Source organism: Microtus oregoni, unplaced genomic scaffold, assembly GCF_018167655.1.
Source record: "Microtus oregoni isolate MIOR12 unplaced genomic scaffold, Mior012 000101F_ref0000407, whole genome shotgun sequence".
In the NCBI taxonomy this organism is placed as follows: domain Eukaryota; kingdom Metazoa; phylum Chordata; class Mammalia; order Rodentia; family Cricetidae; genus Microtus; species Microtus oregoni.
The window spans coordinates 1883530-1894759 of NW_024544715.1; the positions used below are offsets into that span (position 1 = coordinate 1883530).

General features: G+C 43.7%; 1 pseudogene; it reads right to left on the reverse strand.

Annotated features, from left to right (window-relative positions):
- Window positions 1-386: 386 nt before the first annotated feature.
- LOC121443164 lies at window positions 387-2453 on the reverse strand (annotated as a pseudogene).
- Between the last annotated feature and the right edge of the window lie 8777 nt (window positions 2454-11230).

The window sequence follows — 11230 nt, forward strand, 5'->3', positions numbered from 1 at the left end:
GGAGAGAAAGGGGGAGAGAGAGAGGACCTGGTGGCGTGGGCTTCTGAAACCTCACAGACCGTCCCCAGTGACACACCTCCTCCCGTAGGTTAGTTTGAATACTTGGTTCAGATAGTAGAACTGTTTGGGAAAGACTAGGAGGTATGGCCTTGTTGAAGATGGTGATTCACTGGGGGAGGGCTGTGAGGTTCCAAAAGACCTGTGCCATTCCCAGTGTCTTTTTGCCTCAAAACAGTGACATTTATTCAAAGAGAGAAAAAAAAACAAAAAACAAAAAAACAAAAAACAAGATGTCCATCCCTTGGCTCCCTTCCCTCCCCCATCCAGCTGTTCCTCAGCCCCCCAGGGATTGAACCCTGGCTATGGCCAGGTAGCAGGACAGCCCCTCAAATGAGGTCAGCAACATTGAGGGGCATCTCTTCAATGGAAGTGTTGTAGAATGTCTCAATGTCTCGAAGAGTCCTCTTGTCCTCTTCTGTCACTATGTTAATGGCCACACCTTTACGGCCAAAGTGACCGCCACGGCCAATTCTGTGGATGTAGTTTTCCCTGTTTGTGGGAAGGTCGTAATTGATGACTAGGGAGACCTGCTGCACATCAATGCCTCTGGCCAACAGGTCAGTAGTGGTAATTAATACTCTGCTAGAACCAGACCGGAACTCCCCCATAATCATATCTCGTTCCTTTTGGTCCATATCGCCATGCATGGCAGAAACAGTGAAATCCCAGGCATGCATTTCTCAGTGAGCCAATCCACCTTCCTTCTGGTATTGATAAAGATTACTGCCTGGATGATAGTCAGGGTTTCATACAAGTCACACAATGTGTCAAGCTTCCACTCCTCCCGTTCCACATTGATGTAGAATTGGCGGATACCCTCCAGGGTCAACTCTTCCTTCTTAACAAGAATCCGAATGGGGTCTCTCATGAACTTCTTGGTCACCTCAAGGACATCAGAGGGCATTGTAGCAGACAACAAAACTACCTGTGTGTTACTGTTGAGCTTCTGGAATATATCATAGATCTGGTCCTTGAACCCACGCCTTAGCATTTCATCTGCTTCATCCAGTACAAACATCTTAATATATTTTGGCGACAAGTATCTCTGGTTAAGCATATCAAACACCCGGCCAGGAGTGCCCACGATGATATGGGGGGCCTCCATCTGCAGCTTCTGCACCTCAGCACGCACATTGGTGCCCCGAATACAGGCATGACAAGAGGCACCCATGTAGTCTCCTAATGCCATGACCACTTTTTGTATCTGCTGAGCCAACTCACGAGTGGGTGCCAGAACCAAAGCCTGAGTGGCCTTTAGATCTAACTCAATCTGTTGCAAAATTGATATGACAAATGTAGCTGTTTTCCCAGTCCCAGACTGGGCTTGAGCAATCACATCATAACCCTTGATACAAGGAAGAATGGCTCGCTGCTGGATGGCAGAGGACTTCTCAAAACCATAGGCATAAATACCACGGAGGAGGGATTCTGAGGGATTCATGTCACCAAAACTATCCACAATCTCATTCCAGTTACTCTCGATGACGCCTTCGGGCTCCATCCCGTCAGAGCCATTGTCTCTGGATCTCAGGCCGCTCACCCCCAAAAGAAAGTGGACCTGGCAAAATGGACCCGCCCGCCCAGCGCCGGGTGGGCTCCTGGTGCCTCACGCGGTCGCTCCTCTGGGTTAAGCTCAGTCCTGGCTGTCAAGAAAACCAGCACCCTGAACGGCCGGTTTCTTCTTCCCCGACCCACATTCCAAGAGCGACATGAAGACCCAGACACCCCTGCTTATCGTGAGTGGTACCGCCAGAATCCTCCGGAACCCTTGCGCGCGCCCTGCCCAACACAGGGAGGCAACCAGACCAGCCGGCTCTTTCTTTACCTTGTGGATTGTGTCTTTCTTTACCTTGTGGATTGTGGATCAAGATGTGAGCTCTCAGCTATTCCTTTGCTCCACTAGAATGAACCCTAACCCTCTGAAACCATAAGCCCCAAATTAAGTGTTTTGTTTTATAAGTTGCCTTATTCATGGTGGTATATCACAGCAATACAAAAGTAACTAAGACACAGTGTTACAGTGTTTCTCAAAGAATCTGGAGCTCACTGATTGGTTAGGCCGACGGACCTAAGAACCCTAGGGTTATGACCAGCTCCCCAATCCCCCAACCCCTATCTCTCACTCCATACACACCAGCACCAGGGTTGGAAACTTGTTCCTTTGTTGCATAAGGATCCTCATACTCTCACAGCAGTTTACTGACTGGGTTCTCTCCCCAGCGCCCCACTTCCTTTTTGCTACTGCTTTGGCTTTGTTTGTTTTCCAATACTGAGGTTTGAACCTAGGGCCTTGCACACGTTAGGAAGCCTCCCTACTGCGGAGCTATATGCCCAGTCTCAAGTACTGTGTTCTTTTGATAAGGAACTAGATTCCCACTTACCAAGTGAGTCATTCTCCTTATGTTGGCATCCTAAGTGCCCTCCTTCACGTGAACAGTGACTTCATACAGCCTCCATCTTGTTACCCAACTCTAGCTGCTTTAATTTCTTCCATGAGCCCTGGATGTCCCTTTAAACACAGTAACAGATCAAAATCCCCTAACTGACTCACAGTGGTGACCCTGAACTTTCAAGCACCCTTCTTCCCCCTGTATCAGGTCCGGTTCCTTCAGAATTTTCTCAGGTACTATACCTTGTCTCATCCCAGCCTCGGCATCTCCACTGTATCCTCCCTCACTTGAACTGGAAACCAAACGGAGATTCTTGACAATAAATGTCTGGAATGTTGAAGGTATTTTCTCTAACCCTGCAGCATCTCTGTGGTATGATTGGAGAGGTTGGAGGACAGATGGTAGTGACTCAGGCCAAGCTCCAGACCCCTACATGTTTCTGTTGGTAGTGTTAGCATCCTAGAAAGCCACTTTGAATAAGCAGTATATGCCTATAATGATCAGAAAACCAGGAGTTCAAATCCCCAGCACCCATGTAAAAGGCGACACATTCCTGTAACTGTAGGATGGAGGGAGTGTATTAGTCAGGGTTCTCTAAAGGAACAGAACGGACAGAATGAACAATGCACACGCATATATGTAAGTATGTATGTGTGTATATATACACATGTATGTAAGTACACACACATATATGTATGTGTATATATTAATTTATTAGAGGAGCTTATAGGCTGGTGTCAGAGTAGTCCAATGATGGCTGTCATCAAGGATCCTGTAGTTAGTTGTTCAGTCCAGGAGATTTAATGTCTCAGCAGTTCGAATCTGGTGCTGGAGTCCTAGAGAAGTCCTAAAGAGCTGCCAGTTTCCAGTCCACATTGGAATCCCAAAGACACAGGTTCTATGAGAGAAAGGGCAAGTGAGCAAAAAGCAAAAGCTGCCTTTCTCTATGACCTTTTCTGTGGGCTGCCACAGGAAGATACCAAGTTTAGGGTAGGTATTCCCCCTCAAATGACCCAATCAAGAAAATCCCTCCCAGCTTCTTGGGTTTTAGCTCATTCCAGATACAGTCAAGTTGACACCAAGATCCATCACCCAAGGGCATCAGAGACAGGAGAATCGCTGAGGCTTGGTGGCTACCATCTTAGCTCCTGGTTCAGTCAGCAGGATGGCCTGTCTCAAAAGATTAAGGTAGAATGATAGAGCAGGCCTCCCCACACCCTCCTCTGCTTTCCCGATACAGGCACACACACACAGGCATGTGTACCACATACACTCATAGATGTACACACATACACCTATATACATATGTTAAACGTGTGTGTATGTGTGTGTTTAAGGAACCCCAAGTTCTTCAGTGGCATGAATAAACTTCCTCGTCTTTCCACATCTTACCATTCTTATTTGTGGATCATATGTGACGGCTTGGCAGCTATGAAGTGGATTCATCAAAGCTTGTTAAAGGGTCTTTAAAAAAAATAAAAGTTCCTAGGTATAATTTTTGGGGCTGCTTATGTAAACCATCATATTATTAGCAAATAGAGTTCGATTTCTTCTTTTCCGATTTGTATCCCCTTGATTTCCTTTTGTTGTCTTACTGCTCTAGCTAGGACCTCAAGAACTATATTGAATAGGTATAGGGAGAATGGACAACTTTGTCTTGTTCCTGATTTCAGTGGGATCACTTTGAGTTTCTCTTCATTTACTTTGATGTTGGTTGTTGGTTTTCTGTATATTATCTTTGTTATGTTTAGGTATGTTCCTTGGACCCCTGCTCTCTCCAAGACCTTTATCATGAAACGATGTTGTATTTTGTCAAAGGCTTTTTTGGCAGCTAATGAAATGATCATGTGGTTTGTTTTGTTTTGTTTTTTCAGTTTGTTTATATGGTGGATTACATTGGTAGATTTTCCTATGTTGAACCAACCCTGCATCTCTGGGATGAAGCCTATTTGGTCATGGTAGAAGATTTTTCTCATGTGTTCTTGAATTCAGTATTTTATTGAGTATATTTGCATCAATGTTCATGAGTGAGATTGGTCTGCCATCAGAGAGATGCAAATCAAAACAACTCTGAGATTCCATCTTACACCTGTAAGAATGACTAAGATCAAAAATACTGATTGCAGCCTATGCTGGAGAGTATGTGGGATAAAGGGAACACTCCTGCATCGCTGGTGGGAGTGCAAACTGGTACAGCCACTTTGGAAGTCAGTGTGGCAATTTCTCAGAAAATTAGGAAACAACCTTCCTCAAGGCCCAGCAATATCACTTTTGGGTATATACCCAAAAGATGCTCAATCATACCACAAGGACATGTGTTCAACTATGTTCATAGCAGCATTATTTGTCATAAATAAAACCTGGAAACATCCTAAACACTCCTCGGCCCAACAATGGATAAAGAAGATGTGGTACATTTACACAATGGAGTACTACACAGTGGAAAAAGATAATGACATCTTGAAATTTGTGAGCAAATGGATGGAACTAGAAAACATCATACTGAGTGAGGTAACACAGACCCAGAAAGACAAATATATGTACTTACTCATAAGTGGCTTATAGACATAAAACAAAGAAAAATCAGTCTACAATTCATAATCCAAGAGAATCTGGACAACAAAGAGAACCCTAAGAGAGACATACATGGATCTAATCTGCATGGGAAATAGAAAAAGACAATATCTCCTGAGCAAATTGGAAGCATGTGGATTATGGGAGAGGGTAAAAAGAGAGTGGGGAGAAAGAGAGGGGAGAGGAGAAAAATATATAGCTCAATAAAAACAATATAAAAAATTCAAAATTTAAAGAATTAATTCATTCAATATTTCAGTTTTATTTAGTTTGAAGTATTTATTCTAGTCGTTACAATTCAGTTGTAAAATAGAAGGAATATGTACAAAGCTGCTTTTGGAGACCTGAGAACCCTTCAGAGGGATATCATTAAGTACATAATTCTCACCACATCTGTATGATAGAAAAAATTGGCCTCTTCCAGTGGTCTTCCTTAGAACATTGATTAAAGCCAGTCCCAAAAGGCAGTCCCTTGGCAGCAGAGTACACAACTTTGCACAACTCATCTTTCCTCCTCAGTATGGTGATACTCTCAGCAATGTTTGTATTCTCTAATCCCCTGAAGGGCCGTTATAAACACCTCAGCTTTCTCTGGAGCTTAACATCCATACAGTTTCAGATCAAACCCACCTATCCAAACTATGCCCCGCATCCTAATGCTGCTTGGGCCACAGAGCTCAATTTGTTTGGGGTTTCTCTGGTGCTGTTGTTGTTGCCTTACTTTGAATAAGTAAATTAACCAACGAGTGCCTGAGGACACATGGCACTCGTTCAGGGCTTGTGACACAGGAGGGCAGGAAAGCTAGGATGTAATATCTGCTAATGGAGCTCCCAGCTCGTGAGGGGTTTATGTTTCTTTTGTTTGCACAGTTGAAATAGGCAAAGCTACCCCTTTAAAACGACAGGACCCTTTTGTCCCTATGAGGCTTCGGTTATCAGGCCACAGCCTGGCGGTTTGAAACCGTTTCCTTCCCAATTAGTTTGCAGTTGGGTGATGCTCCGTGCTGTGTTGAGGTTTCTCTACCTTCGTTTGACCTTCAGCAGCAGCTGTAAAGCTCTTTGCTTAGCGACAAACAGCACATCCAGGCGGGAGGCACGGGCTGTGTTTGCTCAAGAATTTTGTGCTTGAAACCTTCTGGCTCCAGAGAATTTGGGGACTGAGGGCTGTCTGTACTCAAAGGCTTCCTCTGTAACTAAGACACTGTCTTGAAAGGACCACGGGAAATGAAAGCCCAGGGAAATCTCCCACACATTTAAGGCATTAATAGCAGTCCAGGGGAAAACACCCTTATCTGTGGATTCTATCTCTCCAGCCCTTACCTGGTTTGAACTGAGATTTGGGCTATTTACCCTAAAGCGAGTCCTTTCAGCCCTCCCAGCGCCTTCCTTCCTGTTCCAAAATTATTATAGCCTGCAGACAAAGCATGCCTTAAACCTCTGTCTCTGCTCCTCTCTCTTTACTGCAGCCAGTCAATTATAACACACAAGTGAACAGCATAGGACAATGGAAGCACGGGAGTGTCAGCTACAATGCAGTCTGTCCAAGAGGATCCAAAAGCAAAGGCAAGATCAGCCCCACCATGCCCAGTATGTCCCAGTGAGATTTAGGAAGCATCGGCATGAGCTACTACTGCATCAGATACAGTCAAAAGCATAATTATGAAAATATGAGAGATCTGAGCCTGGGGACATAGCTCAGTTGGTAGAGTGCTTGCCTAGCATGCATAAAGCCAGGGGTTCGAGCTCCTGCACAGTATAAACCTTGGAAAGGGTGGCGTGTGTCTGTAATCTCAGCCTTGGGAGGCAGAGGTAAGACTCTGACAAAGTTTGAGGTCATCTTCAGTTATACAACAAGTTTGGGACCAATTTGGATTTCATGAAACCTTATCTCAACAATGCAAGAAAGAAAAGTGAGAAGAGAGGGGGAGGGAGGGATAGAAGAAAAAGAGAGAGAGAGAGAGAGAGAGAGAGAGAGAGAGAGAGAGCTGTTTCCATGAACATTTCAGAGTAGCATGAAGCTACTGGAAGGGATATAGGAAGTTTTATGATTTTAAAAATCCTGGCGTGTCCCCGGCAGGCTCGCAGAGCAGCTGCTAGCCCGGCAGAGACGGTTGCCAGAGCGGTGCAGATTCCCAGCGGCAGACACATGGTGGGACAGGCAGCGGGCTCTGGGAGCTGTAAGATCCCCAGCGGTTTAAAAGAGGAGAGAGAGACAGAGACAGAGACAGAGACAGAGGGAGAGGGAGAGAGAGAGACGGAAAGAGAGAGAGAGAGAGAGAGAAAATATAAAGGAGAGAGGGACAGAGAGACACACGCCGAGAGGACAGTAAGAGAGATTCAAGATGGCGGGGGAGTGGGCGTGGCTTGTCCCTTAAAGGGACCAGAGACCAAAAGAATAACAGGAAGTATTAAAATAACACATACTTGCCAGGCGGTGGTGGCATACACCTTTAATCCCAGCACTCAGGAGGCAGAGGCAGGTGGATCTCTGTGAGTTCAAGGCCAGCCTGGTCTACAAAACAAGTTCCAGGACAGGCTCCAAAGCTACAGAGAAACCCTGTCTCAAAAAAACAAAACAAAAACCACATACTTAAAAGAAAATGAATTAAGAATCTTTACCTTAAAACTTCAGAAATGCTTCTTTAATTATGAACAAATAGCTGTTTGAAATTTCTTTTTTGGGGGGGGTTTTTGGTGTTTTTTTTTTTTTTTTTGGTTTTTCAAGACAGGGTTTCTCTGTGGTTTTGGAGCCTGTCCTGGAACTCACTCTGTAGACCAGGCTGGTCTCGAACTCACAGAGATCCGCCTGCCTCTGCCTCCCGAGTGCTGGGATTGAAATTTCAAAAATGTATAGCAAAGCATGTTTTCATATGTTCAGTCGTATTTCCCAAGAGAGGGAACAGAGCCTCGCAAAGCCGTCAAAGGGAAAGAGTTAACCCTTCAGCAGCTCTGCACACTGCCCTTTCAGCATGCCCCTGCCTGCCCTTTTATATAGCTCCGCAGGAATCACCAAAGGTGCCACCAAAGCAGTGCTGGTAGAAAACTGAGGTCTAAGTCCTCCATATGCTTATTCTGCATTTTATGGGGAATTTCCCTCTTTGAACGTTTGAGCTATGGTCCTTATACTGGGTAAGAACTCTGAAAAAGCAGAGAAACGGCAAAAGTTCTTGTAACCCAGATGCAAAGTCGAGCAATGTGGAAAGGTACGAGCTAAGGATCCCAGGCACACAAAGAAGGCCTCTCTGAGCTCACTGTGTGCAGCGGGAGCATTTGCCTGAGCATCAGTACTGCCTGGAGCACCTCCATCTGTTACCCAGGAAATATCAGAGCAGTACTTAGACAGCCGAGACAAGACCCAGTAGCCAATGTGACACATTTTCAAGTGAGATCTAGGGACTCTCGATTGTCATCTGTACTAGAGAGGCATCTATCCCACCTCACTTCCTTAGCAACATACCAGAATTGCTAAATTTGAACAAACAGACAATAGCATACATGTATTGTCATTGGGACTGAAAGACGGTTTGGAGTGGGGCATGGTGGCTACAGCTCTGAACACTGGAGCCAACGTTGAGGCCTACCTTGAGCCTGTGGGGAGTTTCAGGACAACCTGGGCTACAGAGTGAAGCTGTGTTCCCCAAACAATCAAACAAACAAAAACAGGCCCCGGATCTTAAAGCAATGTGCTCATTGCTCATCCCTGGGAGAGCATTGCTCGTCCCTGGGAGAGTGTGTTGTGTGTCTGAGACAGGGTCTCCTGTATCCTTAAACTCCTACTCCTCCTACTTCAGTCTCCTGGATGCTTAGCTTAAAAGTGTGTGTCACCATTCCCACCTTGTTATTTCATAATAATGTTGTCTATAATAGAATTTTTTTCCTAAGACTCCAGGTTACACAGGTCCCCAAATGTATCAAAAGTCAGCAAATATGCCCTCCAGACCTATGTACCTCATTGCATATAAATTACACATCGGACAAAGTTATGAAAAGAAATCTTGAAATTTAGTTAGATATAAGCACTATAAAACAGTTTGAAGGTTACAAATATGGTGTCTTCAATTTACTTTCAAATGTATTCCCAAAAAACATAGATTTGGGATAGGGATATAGCTTAGTGGTAGAATTCTGTCTACTAGGCTCCCAGTTCATACATACAGACACACACACACACACACACACACACACACACACAGAGAGAGAGAGAGAGAGAGAGAGAGAGAGAGAACAAAAAAGACACATTTATAGATGGACAGATGGATGAACACATAGATGATAAGCTTTCAGTCCTATGTCCATGTTGAAGTTTTTATAAATAAATTTTAAAATTAAATCTACTAAGATTTAGGACTATGATCAAATGCTCAATGTCTCTCCTTCTGTCTCTTCCTCTCTTTCACACACACATACAAACTTCACACTCACAATCATTTCCAAGCCTAACTGCAATTCTCATCTATGTGATCATGAGTATTTCAGTCATAACGTCTTCCCAGCCGCTCTCAGCAGCACAGGAAGAAAGTGGGAGCCTGTGGCAAACGTTTGCCCCACCACTTGGGTAGGCTTGGACCTGGCTCTGCTAGGTTAGAAGACATATTGTCTATTTTGTGAGTTCGGCTGTGTTGCCAGACTTTCCTTTGGATCACCAGCTCACAAATAATTACATAAAGACTTATTATTAATTATGAAAACTCGACTATAGCTTAATTTTGCTTCTAACTATCTCTTACAACTTAAATTGACCCATTTTAATCTGCATTCTACCACGTGGCATTACCTCTCTTCCATCTTTCACCTTCTGTTTCCTCTCCCCATCTCCTGACATCTTCTGTGCACCTAGATTCCTCCTCCTCTTCTTCCTTTCCTCAGAAGTCCCACCTATCCTCCTGCCTAGCTGTTGACTGCTCAGGTTTTTATTCCACCAATCACAGAAACATACCTTCAGACAGTGTAGAAATATCCCACAACAATTACCCCTTTTGTCTAAACAAAAGGAAAGGTTTTAACTCTAACATAGTAAAACTATATAAAATAAGAACAGTTTTCAAGGAGCCAGGCAGTGGTATGACACACCTTTAATCCCAGTACTCAGGAAGCAGAGGCAGGCAGATCTCAGTGAGTCAAGAAAAAAATTCAAGTAAGAATTACATTCACTATGTTTAGTTCATATGTATTTAATGAATTTGGAGAAAGTACTGTGTTGTTTATCCTACCTTAGTGACTCCAAACCATTTTCTATTATAACTTGTATTATCATCCTATCTTTTTTTTTTAATTTTTTTGGAGACAGGGTTTCTCCATAGTTTTTTGGTTCCTATCCTGGAACTAGCTCTTCTAGACCAGGCTGGCCTCGAACTCACAGAGATCCACCTGCCTCTGCCTCCCGAGTGCTGGGATTAAAGGCATGCGCCACCTCCACCCGGCCTCATCCTATCTTTTAAAACCATCTTCTTAGATAAACAACTTAAGTTTTTATGTTTCTCAACTTTATAAACTTATTTCTTATGTATGAGATTTTTTTTTAATTTGGTAACAAGGAAAACTGTATACTATCTAGTTTTAAATCCCCTTCAAAGACCCAAGAAGGATATAATATTGCCTCATTAAACAGGAAGTGCAGAGCAAACAACTTCCAAAACTGTAGAAATGACAGGAGCATCGAGCTTCCTGGACAGTCACCAAAGTTTCCTCTGCAAGGTTGGGACATCTATCTTCAATCTACAGGCCTTGAATGTCTTACAGATATTTTTGTGAAACAGGAAATTTTTGAAGGATTGCCCTACTTTGGCAAAGCTCAACAGTTGCCTTCTTTTGTGTTCTGATTGTCCAATTGGGACAGCATACTGTCAGTAGTCAAGGCTAGGGCAGTTTCTGCCCAGAGGCTAACTTTGCCACAATAAAAGCAAACTCAATATGGAGGGTCTTTGGGGTCCATCATCCTCTATTGAAGTAAACTGATGCTGCCAGGAGCAGACATGTCTTCCTGTCATGAAAAGCCTTTGGTTCTTAAAACATCTTAAATGCCATATTTTGTAAGTCTTCCCTGAAATGTTTGAAGACTACCAGTCTATCTAAAATACGTCTTTGTTTGACTTTGAAAACACACCTAACATGGCCATAAATTTGATTATTAGATGATAACTACTAACCTATAATTCTTAATTATCCTAAATAGTTTGCAATAATAACTTTCAAGGACTAGACATTTG